Below are 19,309 nucleotides of genomic sequence, written 5' to 3'. Positions count from 1 at the left end.
AAAATTATTATTATCTACTGGTGGTAGGACCTCTTGTGAGTCCGCACGGGTAGGTACTAGAAATAGGAAGGTTATGGTACCTACCCGTGTCTAACAGTAATTGTTAATATTAGTCTCTGCGTTTGTGAAAGGCTAATAGGCTGATGCTTTCAATACAAATGTTAAGCTGTGCGCTTTTAACTCACATTATGGCGTATTAACAACGCCTCCGCGTCGCTGTATATTTTATATCGTGATTAATATTTCAGTAAAGAAAATAATGGATTGTGGGTAATTTATATCGATAATATAATACGTAAAATAATTTGCTAGGGAACCAAAAAATATCCGCCCACGATGTATTTATTGTGTACATTATGTTGATTGATTGTTAGAAACTTGTTATGTTATTTGCGATTGAATAAAATTATACAAAAATATTGTATATAATTTACTTCTGTTTTGTCTGGATAAATAGCGAGTAGTTTATCGTCTAACGCGAATGAATTTCGAACAGAAATAGGCAGAATGGTGCCTATCCCTCTGAACGTATATTACGCCCAGAGATTAGTAAAAATTGATTTTCATACGGAACTACAAAAACTTGAACGTTTTAAACACACTCCATATACAGGATGTACCCACGTAACGAATTTGGAAGCTGAAATTGTGATAATGTATTGAACTTGAATAGCATAATTCAAGCAGGGTTAGGGCATATCCCAAAACCATTGGTTTTTTTTTTATTTTTTTTTTATTGCCTTTGTAGGCAGACGAGCATACGGCCCACCTGATGGTGAGTGGTTACCGTCGCCCATGGACTTCAGCAATGCCAAGGGCAGAGCCAAGCCGCTGCCTACCGCTTAATATTCTCCACAAGCCTCGTTTGAAGAAGGACATGTCATAGCGCTCGGGAAACACCGTGGAGGGGAGCTCATTCCATAGCCGGATGGTACGTGGCAAAAAAGATCTCTGGAAACGCACTGTGGATGACCGCAGTGGCTCCAGGTAGTATGGATGAACTCTACTCCGGTGGCGGTGGTGTCCGGTATTTGATATCAAAGATACACATTATTAATCGAAAACAGAATATTATTTGGAAAGAATTTGTTTTTGAAATGGAAAGAACGTAAATAAAAATAATTGGAAAGAACGTAAATAAAAGTGATCTCCGCCATTTTTTAAAAAAAAAAACCCTTTTACTCTTCATACAATTTTTTGAGGAAAAAATTTTTTGTGTCTTCCAACTAGATTAATTTATTGTTTAATTATGTAAATTCAGGATATATAGATGGTGATTTTCGTACGTTGTATGTCGTTTTGAAACACCGCGTGGGTTGTGCGTATTCAATCTAGATTAGCTTGATAGGTTTTATTTATAGCATACCCAATTTTCTAAAATATACACAAGACAAGACAATTTTTAATTGATCGATACTATTTCCTACATTCAGCAAATAAAATATCTTTGACAGATTACTTTCTCTGTAGAAAGTGAAGGATGCAGTGAGCCCGTAAGAATAATAGAAATCTCAATATTGCAGTCAAGATCTCAGTCAGTTTTACGTCTGTTATTGCAATACAATTGAGATTTCTATCTCATGTCCGAGATAGCTAAAATAGCATGAGTTGGAGAGTCTGTGTATATAATATAAATGATATCAGCAAAATAACTAACAATATAAAAAAAACACGCTCTAACATTCAAGACTTACCACTGGAGGCGTTTTCAGAGGCGAACAGCGGGGCAGCGTTGTAATCTGTAAACAAATAAATTAACATTAAAAATTAATTAAATAAATTAAACAAAATTAAATTCTTATAACGAAAATAAAGGTAAGAATCTCGTCGAGCAAGCTCAATATTGTAAGGGCAGCAATAAATAAAGTTTTTCCGCCAAATAAACATTTGCGTCACAGTGAAACAGTATAACGGTAATATAACTGAAATTCGCCCTTGAAATAAACGCTGCTAGTGCTCTGTGACCGCTGGACGCCGCGTCTCGAATCCATTTGACCGGACACGTCTGTGACTATATTTCATACGTATAAGTACACAAACATTTATTTGTGAATATTAGAAAAGTATTTTATTGGTCGGCTTAAAATTCGTAGCGTCATTTCAGTTTAAATGGCCTATAATGGTTTCTATTGACGACCATTCTTCTTTCTAGTCAATTACAGTGAGCCACGCAATTTTATTTATATTTTAATTAGTGATTAAAATGCAGTAAGTGCGTTCGAGTCGGATCAACTTTCTTAAGTATACTAACTACTAAAAGGATGATTATCATTTTACAGTGTTGTATGTGGAATGTTGTGCAAGCTTTGTACTGAATGTGTGGCACGCACGTGTCGAGACGTGACGGTCTCGAAATGACATCGAGGTCCATCACAAACCGTGTCAATGGCGTATTAGTGCGCGTGCTGTGCATTGTCGAAAGTCTGAGATAGTAGTTGAGTTACTGTTTAAATTCTGCGCTGTGCTTTATTAACTTTGTTTTCTTTTTATTAGTTTTTGTTCGTTTGAAATGTTGATTTATTAAGACGACTAAACAGGAACAAAAAATCGTAATGAGAAATCTTAATACTTAAATAAGCCAAGGTTTTAAGACTTAAGCGCGACTAACAAAAATTAGTGCCTGGGTTATTTTATATTGAACAACTTTAGTTCACAGATGACTTATTATATCCACTCCATACAATACATGTGTCGTAATTGTATTGTTAATTCAATCAGAGAATAAGCAATGTTGGTACTAAAGACGGTGAATCAGAATACAGAAGGATTTGTTGGTTGGCACATAGACAACTTGATGCTGTTTGATCTTGGACATCAGTAATCCGTTGGGCCACAATCGAGCCTTTGTCTACCGTGAATCGAAAAGCAATAAGAAAACACAATTCATGGAATTATTGGAAGTAGCCACTTATAAATTCGAAGAAAGACAATACAAGGAAACGTGATTAATATTCAAAACAATTCAAACAGTCTCAGTCGAAGGCGCTCGGGTTAATGAATTCTGGAAAATGTCTATGCAATTTCTATTTCTGTATTATTGGATTTTGCTTTTTTTATTGAAATCGCAAAATAAATAAAAAGTAGGTCAAATGACTTCGTCACTTATTTCTTTTGTGTTAAGCAACATTTCATTAAAAAAAAACCTTTGCTCTTAAGAAAAAGTACTAAGCCCACACATTTTATTTACCGCATTTTTTAATTAAATTTAGACCAGTGCCAGTTCCAGTGTTATTAATATTTCTTTAGTCGTTACGAATAACACAATAGACGATGTTAATTTGTAGGAAAGTTTGGTTGCTGGAAATTATAACTTGCCTTCTTGATGCCAGAGAACATTAAACATTAATGCAATAGAAGAAATATCATTTTCGAATAGCAATTTATTTGAGTAGAAATTTGATTCGAATCATCATAGTCAATGAGGTGATACCGGTAGTGACGAGCGAAGCGGGAAGCGATCCGAAGGCCACGGGGTAAACGACACTCGCTTACGCAACGACTGCTAATGCTGTGATTGTTACCAATTAACAATGACCTCTGTCACCTTCGGTATGTTCTGCGAGCGGCCTTATTTGCCGTAGTTCTAATGTAATGGCCACTATCGGCCGCTAAGTACACGACTCAATTAATGCAAACACAAATTCTATCACTATTTTAACTTGCGAGTCAAACCGCTGACTTGACGCAAAGCTATCTAACGCATACCTATTGCTCTTTTAGTTTCATAGCGATTTTAGGAATTATTAATATACTAATTACATTAGCTAAATTATTTGATACTCTATTTTAAAATTTATTTTCCATTCGACATCTTAATCCAATTGTAATTTTTTTGTATTTAATGTATCGTTTATTTTTTATTTGTTTTTTTGGTGTACAATACAGAATACTCTGTCTTTCTCTCTCTCCCTCTCTCTTCTTATGATCACGAATTTACGGGAAAAGCTAATCGTAATTGACATTCGCGTCTATTAAAAAAAATCCAGATTTAGTACAAAAGCTACCTTTGTACTCATCATTTTGGCACAATGCCGCGTAGCAGCTCAAAGAACAGTTACAACACCCACAGACGCAGCCCACCGAGTTTTTCGATGCGGCGATAGATTCTGCGAAGCACTGCTCTTGCTAAGGCTGGTGTTAGCAAATTCTGTCAGGTTGATCTCGTGAGCTCGCCCACCCGTCCGGGCGTAGCTGGAATAGCCCTAAACTACAGTAATAGGTAAAACTATATATCACTTGATATCCGTGAACGAATGCAGATTCCGTCGTCAAGTTCCACATTGGTCATAGTCTGTGTGGTTGTGGGAATAGCCGAGGTTACACGACTCCGGACAGTTGTAGCTACTGCTAACATTTATGGGTATGCGTCAATATGGCTGGGCGTATGTGTGTGCATAAATGTTCAGTATACTGTGTATGTATTTAGATCACCGCTTCCCTCGTTGTTATTATTTCCATCACCGTTTGTGAAGCCGCCATTTATTGTTATTAACGTGTTTTAACGAAAGAATTACATCACTTATTTCGCGTACGAACGAAGCGTAAACAAATAAATAAATTTAACATTTCTCGAACTCGCATTTCCGAATCTTGAATTGACTTCTCAGAATTCAACACTCGTAAAATCCATTGGTTTTCAGTTTGATAATTAAATAAGATCTGTGGCCTCATTATGTGCTCTATGTCCAGTAATTGTGCACTAATATGTAACTACTTGGATGGACTCTGTCACGAAATATACAGGAGGATAATACTCGTGTATGACAGAGTAATTGACATTATTTCGGTTTTTACATTCAACTTTTTCACTAAATTTATTCCAGTCACGAACGAACAAATGTTTGTATAAGCTTCACACAAACAAAATCCGTGTTTATACAATGAAGCAATAATATGTTTGTTAATGTTCTAACACTGTGCTGCGCTCGTGTGAGTTACGCGTGTAAATACTTAGTGTTGTGCACAGAAAAATAGCCTTGAATCATAGTTTTTTGGGAACAAAGTTTTTCAAATTTCGGCGCCTCGTTAGTTTGTAAGCTAAATTGCATCTGAGGCGTTCATTTATAAGTACTGAATATTTGAGGTTGGTTGGAGGAGGAGGTGAATATGTTAAGTCAATCGAAGATTTTCCTATAAATTTCGCCGTAAATCGGTCCAGCTGTTCACACACCGGCTTTTATAGATACAGATAACATTTTATAGATACAAATTTTAATAACCATACGAAATCGATTAATATACTAAATTTCATCTTCGAGCTTATCTCGATAACCAAGAAGGGACTGACTTAATAGTGAAGCTAACCCTATTCGTAGAGTGACGTAATCATATAACGTAGAATAGAATCATACTGCAGACTAGCAGATATACAGACATACTATAATACAGACTAGCTACCGGCTGTTGGATGTTAATATCGATTTTTTTGTATCGATTTAAAAAATTACCTTTTTGTTAACAAACAAAAAAAAACATTACACATCACAACAGACATCACAAAATAATGCAACGATTACCGTGATTGTTATACGCGTTTTTTGTATACGTAAAATTTGACTGAATGTCGTTTCGGTCGAGTAAAATTATTTTCAACAAGGTGACTCCTAAAAGACTTTGCTTAAAATGTATACGGATAAAAAACACCACGTTACGAAATGTTTCTAGACGAATGTTTACGTGTATTGGTTTTTCATATCTCCAGAGAATATTTTATGATTTACCTGGAGCCACTGCGGTCATCCACAGTGCGTTTCCAGAGATCTTTTTTGCCACGTACCATCCGGCTATGGAATGAGCTCCCCTCCACGGTGTTTCCCGAGCGCTATGACATGTCCTTCTTCAAACGAGGCTTGTGGAGAGTATTAAGCGGTAGGCAGCGGCTTGGCTCTGCCCCTGGCATTGCTGAAGTCCATGGGCGACGGTAACCACTCACCATCAGGTGGGCCGTATGCCCGTCTGCCTACAAAGGCAATAAAAAAAAAAAAAAAGAATTACGCTGTTTGTTTGTATGCGTATTGTGAGGTTATTTTTTTCTTGGTTACCGTAGCCTATAGACACCAGAACCTACCAGATCTATCTATCAGAATGTAGATCTCATCTACTTTAAAACCCTACTTTCGAGTTTCAATAGTATTGCAATTTGTATGCGTTACTCTTCAAATCTTCTAAGCTGCTTCTCGGCGGAAACTGGTAACATCTATCCAGAGTACTTAAATTTTATAGTATCAACAAAAATTAAAGAAACGGAACTAACAATTAATATAATAATATAATAATATTAAGTTAATAATGAATATGCTCTGTGATATTTTTTACCGAAAATAAGTGATTGTTAATATTGTTATTAGTAAATGATAATGATTATAATAATCCGAATACATCAAAATGTTCTCAGGGATCGCACTATGGACAAGCGCTGTTGTTAGGGTTACATACACGAAATCTGATGGCTGATGCGTGGGGCGTTGGAAAAATTCAGACATAATAAAGTATATGTATTGAATATACCTGATATACTCAATATGGTGTACCAAAATTATCAATGGATCCGCATTCGTTCAGACATTCACATGTGATCAGATTTATCTATATCTATACTAATATAAAAATCTACAGTAGTTTTTACTGGATTGACTTGAAAATTGGTATCCATGTAAAAATACATGTATTTCATGGATAGGCTAATATTAATATGAGTATTGGACTCCCTAATAATAATGACAATAAATAATAATGCTAATTTTAAATGACCAGCGAATCGGGCGAGTTCGGCTAGTCGTTAATAAAATAGTACTAACAAAAACCGCTCCCGATAGACTTAGAATCTTGACCTGTGTAACGCCAACCCCCTTTTATTGACAGACATCCAGCTGGGTATACCGAAAACTTATATGACACTACAAGATTGACAAATAGAGACAAAAAGAAAATTTCCATGTAGGCAGTGACAACTTGTTTATTCCGGACGACGTAAGGACATTGCCAGTAATTTACGCGAGAAATAAAATTTTATTACCTCTTTAGACAAAGGATCCTTAACACAAGGATATTCTTGCTGATGGTATTTCTGTTTTTATTGGTGTTTGTGTTTATGGCGAGAAAATAGTAAATTATTCATTGCAATTTGTTTTTCAAGAAACGAAAGAATTTATAGGTAACTTAACAATTATTAAAATGTTTATATTAAATTTAATATGATTGTAATAAAAAATCGATGATAAAAATGTTTAAAATATAATATATATTAAAAATCGATAATAAAAATGTTTTAAATATACTATACTTAGCTTATCAAAAAAATATACTTTTTTTGTTCTAGCAGTAAAACAAGTTCTCCGCGCATTTGGCACCGTCCTACCTAATTTCGCAATGAAGTGTTCTAGTTTGAGGGGATATTAATTAGGCTATTCCAACATAATGGAGACTGCGGCATTAAATACGGATGTGCCGTGGTATTCACGGTGCATCATTAACCGCTCAGCGCCATTTGGCCTTTTTCATGATATTATATATTCTAAAATAATAAATCTATTTAAAAATCAATATAAGCGTTCCTTAATCATTCATCAGAATGCGATGAAACTTGATACAGTTGTTGGTACTCCAGAGAGGTATATAAAGCGGCGGCTTAATGTCGCCTTTATTATTATCATTATATTATTTTCAACGTCTCGAATACAATACAGTTTTCGTGGTCATCGACAACTGACAATGACTTAAGTGACTAACTAGTAGTTTTTCATGTCTATTCATGTCTATTCGTGACTAATACTTGCGAAAACCGAAGAGAACACTACTCTAGAGAAGGTTTCTGTTACAATTCCGTCAGCGTGCAAAAGGTTGCGCGCAAATAGTTTCAAAAAATCAAATTTTCATACAATAAGTGATAGCTACAGCTTACTGGTGGTAGGACCTCTTGAATCCGCACGGGTAGGTACTACCGCCCTGCCTATTTCTGGCGTGAAGCAGTAATGCGTTTCGGTTTGAAGGGTGGGGCAGCCGTTGTAACTATACTATACTGAGACCTTAGAACTTATCTTAAGGTGGGTGGCGCATTTACGTTGTAGCTGTCTATGGGCTCCAGTAACCACTTAACATCAGGTGGACTGTGAGCTCGTCCACCTACCTAAGCAATAAAAAAAACATTATCGGACTTCTATACATAACTAGTTTACATAAATCTACCAGCCCTAAACAATTCACATATTGCCTAATCTCTTTGAAACCTAATAATGAGATTCAATACGCTTACTGAAACTCATAAATCCTGACCTACGGCACTCGATTGCACATTCGTGCCCGAGTGACCCTCCCAGACTGATACACATCTGCATTTTGTGCAAGTGCATCGCACATAATGTGCATACAAAGCACACGCATCGCGCGCTCCCTTATATACTCTTTCCCTTATGTAACGTTAGGGCTGCAACCTACCGCATTAACGTTTAACTTAATTCTTTATTTACTTTGTAATGTTTAAGATTGGTGATAAGTGTGTTAATATAGCTGTGGTGGGAAGTATTCAGGCCGCTTCGGTACCAAATTATAATGGGAATTATTCAATGGTTCAAAATTTTGAAAAGTCTGTGATATAATACAATTGAGACTTCGATCTTACAGCATTCTGCTCCTCCTGCCTCAGGGTTGGCAGCGGTTTCTACGTCGGGTTGGCGGTTAGCTTGTTCATCGATTTATTCTCAAATCAATGAATATACTACCAAAAAAAACAAAATAATCACAATCCTCGAAAATTCATCATGTAATTGTCTGTCATTAGTACTAATCACATTCGAAGGATCAATAACAAATAAGTGGCTTTACGTCTCCAAATTGTTGACCTTTCAGAGTTCACTGACTCACAATCAATACGAGAATGACTTTGGAAATCAATAGTTCAGTGAACAGGAGCAGACTAGATACCTTCCGATTCAGTTAGCAAATTTACGTACCGTGTCTAATGCAATTTGAAACGCCCTTGGGGCCTAGATCTCGACAGCCCTGCGTCAACATAGACGAAAGCGGGGAAAGCGGCGCGGGGAAAGGGGCATTAAAACCTGACCACGCATAACAGTCGAGTACTGCGTTTTGTCGGCCTATATTTAGCATTGCATTTCGCCGTACACCATGTTAACTGAAAGAGATCGGTTAGTACATTTTTAGCTTTCGCATGCAGAGTTTTGGAATGCGGATCAATTATTACGAAAGCAATAAAGTTTGAACATACGTTTGATGCAGGATACAGTTTTGACGAGATGTGTGAAATTTACTTTAAGCGGTGGTATCGCGTTTCGCGCGGTTTAGTGCCGCCATTTTGATTATTTTCGGCGGGAAACAGTCATTCCAGATTGTAAGGCACGAGAGAAATGTAATTATTCATATTTCAAGCTCATATCTCATAATAGGCGGCGTTATCCACAGTCTTGTTCACAATGCGAGTTTCATCAGACATGAGTAAATGATATTGACAACTAACGAATCTATTCAAAATTAATTCATGTTGCAACCATCAATAAGTATTAAAGATACTATCAGCGTAAGTAGCTGTACCCTGCCCCTACTGTAATACGACCGGTTTGAAATTTAATACGATAACTATCACACGTTACTCATAATAAATACAGGCTAGTGCACGCGACCATGGCACGACGAAAACATGGCTGCAACCTTTACGGAAAAGGAGGATAATTAAAAATGTTGCCAAAGGTCGAACAGAGGGAAGTTTTTGATTGCACATCATTTATTTTAAGTTTTGCACATAACTATAACTGTGCTTCATTTTTATATATTTACAAAGCGGTATAACTACGCCTACGCAAAGATCGATACCATGCTTAATTGCTTATCCCTATTTCACGTAAACAGCTGTGAGTTCCAAATTTGAATTCGATTAAAATTTAAAATTACATCCCCCTCTATGTCGGCTGTAGTGGCATCTGTGAATGGATAGAAGAACTGAAATGAATTTAGCCTATATTTTTTATTTATCGAATAAGACTTAATAAGCAACTCGCTCGGTAAAATATTTAGGCCAGAAAACTTTAATGACTATGTCAATAATGTTTAGTAGTTCGAATTGTACCTTTGCAACTGTGAACAATTGATTAACAATCAACTGTTACGTATAAGAATGTACATACATAGGATGGATGGTTGTATAGTAAGCCGTACTGCGTATAGTGGGTTTAATATATGCACAAACGACTGGCTTTCAATTACGAATGAAATACCGTGCCTGCCTACACATTGCATAATACTTGGGGAACGGATAATAATTGATGACTTGCTAATTTAAAATGATTGTCCTTAGTCTATTAGGCGGCTCATTGTAATTTAGCTAATTAAAATGACTGTTTCAACAGATTTTCTTTCAATATGAAGCATCGATGTATCCGCGTCTTGTGTTTCCTTTTAGTTAGTCGGTAGGTAGTGGAAAATAATATGATCGAAAACTAAGTTAAGGTTTGTAGTTTTTTTTATTGTTTAGATAGGTGGATGAGCTCACGCCTCTACTGGTCTTAAATTGTTACCAGAGTTCATAGATATTACAACGCAAATGCCGCCAAAACTTGGGATATTACTGTAGATAGAGCCTCTTGTTAGTCCGCACGGAAGGTACCACCACCGTTCCTATTTCAGCCGTGAAGCAGTAATGCGTTTTGGTTTGAAAGATGGAGCAGCCGCTGTAACTATACTGAGACCTTAGAACTCATATCTCAAGGTGGAGGGGTGCATTTACGTTATAGATGTCTATGGGCTCCGGTAACCACTGAAATATTCTGATTTTAATTAATAACGCTAATTATAATTTTTGCGTAGAAGTAATTGGTGAAATTGAGTTTAGTATTTATAATATTAAATTAATATATAGAAAAATACCAAGCCACTTGCGGGATTTGAACATAGGTATAGCCGCATCGATCGATATGCGTACATCAGACGACTTAGCCTTTAGGCCACGCTAACTCCGAGCTACATCGTAAACACCAGTCGAAATACCAATGGGTATTTTTCGAATTCAATTCTTTTTTTTTTCATTAGATGGTTGGGCGTACCCATACACAATGCGATTGCTATAACCCAACCAGAAACATGACGTCGTACTTTCTATTGTTTCGTCGAACCGCTTGTCCCAGCCCTCAAAGGGGAACGCGTTTTAGCTTCGCGACAATATTAATATATACAAGGATAAGACGTCCGGTGCATTCGTGTTGAGCGATGCACCGGTGTCGAAATCCCAGGCGGGTACTAATTTTTCTAATGAAATACGTACTGAACAAACGTTCACGATTGACTTCCACGGTGGACGAATAATAATAATAAAATAATAAATATAAAATAGTGCAATAAAAATAAAACCCGCAAAATTATAATTTGTGTAATTACTGGTGCTGGACCTCTTGTGAGTCCGAGCGGGTAAGTACCACCACACTGCCTATTTCTGCCGTGAAGCAGTAATGCGTTTCGGTTTGAAGGGTGGAGCAGCCTTTGTAACTATACTGAGACCTTAGAACTCATATCTCAAGGTGGGGGGCGGCATTTACGTTATAGATGTCTATGGGCTCCAGTAACCACTTAACAAAGGTGGGCTGTGAGCTCGTCCACTCATTTCAGCAATAAAAAAAAGGCTGGATGGTGTTACCATTTCTGGCGGGCTTCAGAATGCCATAGGTAAACACGAAAATTTTATTTTTGCAGATTCGCTTCATAATAATACCACATCATTCCTTCTACTTAGAAATAGTTCGAGTAATAGCATATAATTTAAATAGCTTCACAAACATGTCTCCCTTTAGCTACGCACGGTAACAGGTAATTGCATTGAACGTGAATAATGTTATAAAAGAATGATGATAAAATTACGATTCACGGTTCGTTGATTTCTCGCGTCGAAACGTTTTGCTGTCCAACAATCCTGTGATTACGATATGGATGCGGTAATAATAAAGTGCAGCTCTGATGTATCGTTTACGTTAACAACATATAATACTATACCGTCTACAGAACTATTGTCTCCATCAATCAAGTCATAAGCTCATGATCTACCAGGAGTAGCGTCCGAAATCTGTAGACAACCCAAAGTGAAAGTCCGTCGTCCGTCCGTCGGAAAGAACGGCCGTTTGGTGTAGTGGTAAGTGACATGGTCACTACACAAGGGGGTCGCGGGTTCGAATCCCGCCATGGGAAGATATTTGTATGATAAATATAAATGTCTTTCCAGGGTTATGGGTGTATATAAACTATATGTATGTGTATAATAAAAATCTTACATTTATTTCCGTTAGCTGGTACCTGTAACACAAGTTCTTTACGAACTTATCACGGGACCAGTTAACGTGGCGTGATTGTTAGTTAATATTTATATTTATTTAAAGTCATCTCGAAAGAAATGGTAAAGTTCACAATTGACTGTGTCATATTTCAAAGGTGTTTCGTCATTTCTAGTGATTATTCGTTGAAGATAATTAATTGAATTGGCTTACGAGTAGCCAATATTCTGTGTTGAAAATTTCTTTTTCATGTTGATAGGTATTGATTTTTCAATACCACGATTTTGTAACTGAATATCTTCTTCTTATCTTCTTGCTCTTATCCGATACTATGAGGGGTCGCTACAGCATGTTCTTCTATCACACTGCATAGGGATTTGGCATGTATTTTAAGACTGGCTGCCTGCCTGATATCAAACTTCCTTGAGTCATAGTTCCAAATGTTGCAACGTGTCATAGACCGGAACTTATTATGTCTCTTCTTTTGCTGTTTCTTTTACTTCATATGTTTTTATTTCTATGATTTTGTATATATTATTATACATATTTACACTAAAATGACCACCAACACCAAAAATATTACAATATCAATTATTATTTTATTTTCATAATTGGTAACTATTAGTCTTAAAAAAACATTATTTAATGACATTTATATTTAAAAGCCAATTCAGAATTATCGTTAGTTTTAATTTTAAGAAACCAAACTTACTAATACAGGGTGTATTAGTGAACGAATTTTATTTAACTTAATGTGTTCTTTTAAAGAATCAATGGATTATGACCGACGGAGCTGGTCATTCACCACTGGGTATGAAACATGTAGTACCAACAGGTACAATGTCTTTCTGACTTCGAAAGACATTAATTTAAAATATTAGTAAATTAATCTAACAGATATTGTAGAAAATATAGATCCGAATGAATGGATATTAATAAATAGCGTCGCCTTCTTAGAAAAATAGAAACGAGAAGTTTTAAATTTGATTCACAAAAGAGGCAGTAAAATAATTAATTTCGAAGCAAATATCAACAATTTGTGGTAATAGTGTTGTTAAGTTCAAAACACGGTAGCACGGACAAAGAAAAAAGTACATTTTCGTCTTGTAATTTTCTCACGGACTCTCACAATAGGTTTACCGAGGATTATGTGGGGACAGCCACGGTTGCGGTGTTCATATAGGTGTTATGAAGTAAACCCCTACCTACTTGCATGTTCCCCCACTAATACACCGGCGTGCAAGCCTTTGAAAAGAGAGAGCCTTACGTAACATAAATAGCTTCTATCGCATTTATTTCGTTTTTTTTTTGTATTAAATTCATTCTTTCGGAATAAAACGATATTTACAATTAAGCCTCGTTATTGTCCAATAATTAAAGATTTTCATTGGATTTCACAAAACGTAGGCGTGATAGGCAAACAGGTTTTTATGGCATAGCGGCTCTGGCTTGAAAGTGTCAAATATGTGAAACGTTGGGAAACCGTGAATATGTTAACGTCGAAAATTGAACTACAGCGACAAAGTAGGTTATTCAAGAAAGAAACCACCTTTGCTTCTCAACGCGTTGTCAACGTTGTAGATAAAGTAAAGCCGGTCATCGTTCCCGTCGAACCCGTCGCTTGCGACGAAGGGCTCGACGAGTAAATTAATCCCTAGACACAACCCACTGAGTTTCTCGCCGGATCTTCTCAGTGGGTCGCGTTTCCGATCCGGTGGTAGATTCTGCGAAGCACGGCTCTTGCTAGGGTTCGTGTTAGCAACGTCATCAGGTTTGAGCCCCGTGAGCTCACCTACTAGTTAAGGCGACGCTGACATAGCCTCTCAAGGCTATCAGCTTAGGTAGGAAAAAAAAAGGAAAGTAAATGATTTTTGCGTAAAAGTAGGTCGAATTTCGAACGAATCCAATCAAATTAAACATTGAAATTATTGAATCGAATAACGAAAACCGTATTAAATGTCCTAAATCGAACGAAGGTACGTGATCAAAACAATATCACGAGTGAAATCGATTTTCCCGACGAGTTTCACTTTGGATAAAGCTTTCTGCGAAAGAGAAAACGGGCTTGTTGTATCGGAAAATGCGAGAAAAACTCCATGAAGCCGTGCATTATACGCCAAGTGATGTTATAACACGTCCTGCACCAACATAAATCGATAATAGGAAGCCCTCCGACTAGTTCAGCAGTGCGTGCAAGCGACCTAAAACACCCACTACATCGACCGCAGGCAATGCGGGCTAAATATACAAATATCGCGTTCCAACGCGGCCGCCTCGCGAACGGAACTTATGTCGCAACTACAACGTCCACAATCGTTCGTACAGAGAAAATAACCGGTTTCGCTGACATCGTGAACGAATGGCGACCCAATGGCTTTGAAACTGAGGTCGGAATTTGATCGGCGCGGCCGCGACAGAAGGCCGTTTTGCAACGCGACCACGGTAATAACATAGCTAGGTGCATTCTCGCTGCAATTTCGCTCTCGGTCGGGCTCTGTGTTTGTGGCGCGCTGAAGATCAGGGCTAACGATCGGTGCGCGTGTGCCGTCTCGCTCGCACCCATCGTCACTCCACAGGCATGTCTAGCAAAAGAAATGCTACAAGTTTATCTGACAGCGACGCGACGCGACGCCCGAGAGGCTTTTGTGCGTTTTCCATGTTTATGTATAGGAGGAGTACACGTATAGTCGGATTTTTTATTAGACGAAGTAAACTGACGTTTACTGTGTTGTCAGTTTTTGATGAAATAAAAATAGTGTTGTGACAATGTGAACGATTGAAAAAACTCCTGAATTATTGAAATTGCCTCGATTGTCTAGTGAATAGTTAGTGTGCCGAACTGCCGATATCGGGCACGGGGTTCGAATTTTAGCCGTGCTTTGTACATACCAACGAGTTTTCGACGAAACATTATGTTCCTATGGTATCTACCTGTACTGAATACCGACTGTTTTAAACATTAAGAAAAACATTGCGAGGAAGCTTGTAAGACTGTCCTATTTCCAATGCATCATATAGTTGAAACTATAGATGTATAAAATATAACAATTATAGGTACATAGGTAATGAAAATAAAAAAAACTGATTGTAGTTACATACTACTAGTAACATATTATTATATTGGATCACTTTAATACAATTTTATTGTAAAATATAAATAATATTCTTTTATAGTTTGAAATTAATGATTAACTCTTCACACTCATTGTTCATTTATGTGATTGAACGAGAACTGAACGCATCACTATTACTTTAAATATAGCAACATTATTTCACAAAGTGACATTAGCTACTGTCAGCTGGCTTCGTCTAATTAAAAATCCGACTATACAAGGGGTGCTTTGAGCGCCAGTTGCTCGGCGCATGGTTATAAATTTCGCGACGTTTTTGTTTTTATTATTATACAAAGCAGTGTTTGTATTGAACGGTGCTGAGGCCCGGCATAGGTTGCGCGCGATAATACACGTTACTTCAGGTTTTATTTTACATCAGAATTCATGTACTAGATATGCATCTAAACTGCCGTGCTCCGGGCTTCCATCTGAATGGTTATTGGAAGAGTAAATCAAGTTAACGTATAGGCAGAGCGGTATTGTTATTTAGTAAAAGTCGCTTGTATTTCACTAGTCCGTCTAGCTTTAAGGACTTAATAAATTGCATAGTTCTCTCGAATGTAATTAAGTCAAGGTATTCGTTTTAAAGATACCCGTTCTGTGGGATGCATTGAGATATTTAATGATACTTAGATAAGATTATGCCTTTGATGATGCTTGAAATAAATTCTAGCAGCTTCGTCATGTCCTTTAGCCCACTGAGTTTCTCGCCGGATCTTCTCAGTGGGACGCGTTTCCGATCCGGTGGTAGATTCTGCGAAGCACGGCTCTTGCTAGGGCCAGTGTTAGCAACACTCCGGTTTGAGCCCCGTGAGCTCACCTACGCGTTAGGGTGAAGCTGAAACAGCCTCTCAAGGCTATCAGCATAGGTAGGAAAATAATAATGGCCTTGTGGGTTTTAATAACAGCGACAAAGATCGTAGCAGAGGAAGTGTTAAAGAATATGAGGTTTGTTGTTTAGAGATTCATTTGAGTTTTTTTTTTTTATTCCAGGTAAATCTCGTTATGAATATGTACATAAATTAAACATAAACCTTGCATAACACTAGTTTGTTAGTGATATTTAAAGTTTTGCAATCAAAAGATTCAACCTAAATAATTAATACGTGTCAATTCAATTGCGATTTTAACTCCTTTTAATATCTTCATATACTACAGAGACGGTCCTTGTTTCCAAGTAGTTAATTGGAACTGGAATTCGCAAGTTGCTATAAAAAAATTTCTTAACAACTACATCTCACGAATACCCTTGTAATTTATTTTTGTTTTATTAAAACTTTATTGACTTTTAGAATGTTCAATCAGTTTAAGCTTGTGTCGTCTGTTCCCAGTGTTCAAATCAAGTAAAATAGAAATATTTTTTAACAGTCTTCCTCGCGTCGTCGTTTTCCTCAGTACTGAGGGACGTGACTCCCTGGCTGCATCAGTTTCTCCCGTACGATTTCCCTCCATCTGCTGCGATCCTTAGCTTCATGAAGGGCATTGTGGAAGTTGATGTTCAGAGAAGATCGTATTTGGCCCGACCATCTCGTGGGACTGCGTCCTCTGGGACGTTTGCCATCTACCTTTCCTGTCACCAGCTGTTCTAGATTGTGACCCTCTTTACCAGCAATATGTCCGAAGAATTCCAGCACCCTACGAAGGCATATAGTGGAAAGTCTAGTTTTGATATTAAGCTTTCTCAGAATAGACACGTTGGTGCGAAAGACGGTCTATGAAATCTGTAGCATCTTTCTCCAGCTCCACATTTCAAAGGCGTCTATTCGGTCAGTTTTAACAGTATTCTATAGTTAAAAATAAAACGACAGGAGAAGTCTTGAACAGGTTATCTGAATTGGATTAACGTTCTACGTAATTACGTAATTAATTTAAATTTTATGGAAACTGGGCCTTGACTGAATACCGGAGCGAGCGGGCGACGAAAAATGACCGTTACTCAAGAAATATGTAGTATCATTTCGACTTAAAAAATAATACTTAAATACCCTTGAACGACAGCCGAATGTTGATTTCGTTACGAATACGTATTAAAATCAGAACATAAAGTCTCAGAGGATATTCTTATGCTACTTTTTTTATTATTGCTTAAATGGGTGGACGAGCTCACAGCCCACCTGGTCTTAAGTGGTTATTGGAGCCCATAGAAATCTACAACGTAAACGCGCACCCCACCTTGAGATATGAGTTCTAAGGTCTCAGTATGGTGACAACGGCTGGCCCGCCGTTCGAACCGAAAGGCATTAGTGCTTCACGGCAGAAATAGGCAGGGAGGTGGTACCTTCCCGTGCGGACTCACAAGAGGTCCTACCACCAGTAAAAAAACTATATTTAATAACTAAAACTATATTTATATTTTAAAAACATACCTACAAAACTTTACCATTAACCAGTTATTTGAAAGCAATGTAACGCAGTTAAAGTTACCGGAGCCCATAGACATCACCATTTTATTGGCGCCACCATCTTGAAAATACAGTATGTCTAAACTGTATAGTATAACATCTGTTTCACCCTTCACACAGGAACGCATTTTAGTGCTTCGCGATAAAAATAGGCAAGATGGCGGAATCTACTTGTGCGGTCTCGAAAGACGACCTACCACGGTAAGAACAAAAAAAAAATTATGTAAATAAAAAATACTCTATTCACCTACTTCTGGTTTTCCATCAACGGTTGATTATATGGCACGTGCATTATTGCTACATCGAGTATTATTAGAAGTATCAAAGAAGAATTGAAAATTACGCAATAAAAACAAAACATATTTTACGAAATCTATATTCTCTGTTGTTAATTGTTTTAAAAAAATATATCGTCTTTTCGCATTAAAAGTGAACAATTTCCAAAAGTATTCTAAATTGAGTTAATATGCGGAATCATTAGTATCACCAGTATTTTTCTCATAAATACTGTCAAAAGAGCGCAGTTTAGTTTAGTTTTTTTTTTGTTTAGGTTACTTATATTTTGATTACTATTAAGAAAATTAGTACATAATTTTATCTTACTTTAAAAGACAGATAATGTGACTGGTAAAAAATAAAAAATTAATGTTGCAAAGATGATTAATATTAAAAATATCATATGTGAAACCTTTAAAACACTCTCCTGTAAAATTAGTAAGTTTTGAGATTATACAGTTTTAATGCGAGAAGACGATGACGATATGAATAATATACTAGCTGACCCGGCAGACTTCGTAGTGCCTCAATCGATAAATAAAAGACCTAAACTTTTGTATAAAATAAACATCAAAGGAAAAACAAAATTGATATTTTTATTTTATTCCGAGCATTTTCATATTTTTTTCACCTTTTAAACCTTCTCTGGACTTCCACGAATAATTCAAGACTAAAATTAGCCAAATCGGTCCAGCCGCTCTGGAGTTTTAGCGAGACTAACGAACAGCAATTCATTTTTATATATAGAGATTTAGGGATAACGTTTCTGTTGGACATTGATTCGATTCGTTATACGGGTTACGAGTATGGCGTAACGGTGGTGCGCGTACTATATTTACTTCGGACACGTGTTCCGGGCTGAATGGGCGAAGACCTTGTCCTTGAACCCGGGGGGAACGCACGCCGGTACGCACCGCCCGCCCAAACGCCGCGCCTTGCCGTGCCCCCACCGTGATCAATAGGCCATTTCCTACTTACATTGCTTCCTGCTTGCCTACATTTAGCGTCCATTTCGCCCAAACTAACCATAAGGCACGATCGGAATCAGCCACATGTAAACTATATTCTTCTATATTTCGCGAGTCCTTAATTAAAACGATTTAATCTTACGTTTTTTTTATTGCAATTACATGTACTAGTGGTCGCTCGGTAGTCGAAATTCGACTATAACTAATTGAAATTATAAGTTTGTACACTATTATGATTCTATTTTCAAAGACTATTTATTATACTTCTATAATCACAAATTTCG

General features: G+C 37.0%; 1 protein-coding gene across 5 annotated transcripts in view; it reads right to left on the bottom strand.

Moving 5' to 3' along the window:
• EcR (ecdysone receptor) overlaps positions 1-19,309 on the bottom strand; it is a 273,151-nt gene that overhangs the window by 158,105 nt on the left and 95,737 nt on the right. For all 5 annotated transcript variants that reach the window (XM_021350704.3, XM_021350703.3, XM_021350705.3 and 2 more), the window contains 1 exon segment: positions 1,695-1,739. The gene's annotated coding sequence lies outside the window, so the exon portion shown is untranslated.

The sequence above is a fragment of the Bombyx mori genome, chromosome 10, assembly GCF_030269925.1.
Source record: "Bombyx mori chromosome 10, ASM3026992v2".
Lineage (NCBI taxonomy): Eukaryota > Metazoa > Arthropoda > Insecta > Lepidoptera > Bombycidae > Bombyx > Bombyx mori.
This window is presented reverse-complemented; position numbering and strand designations above follow the sequence as displayed.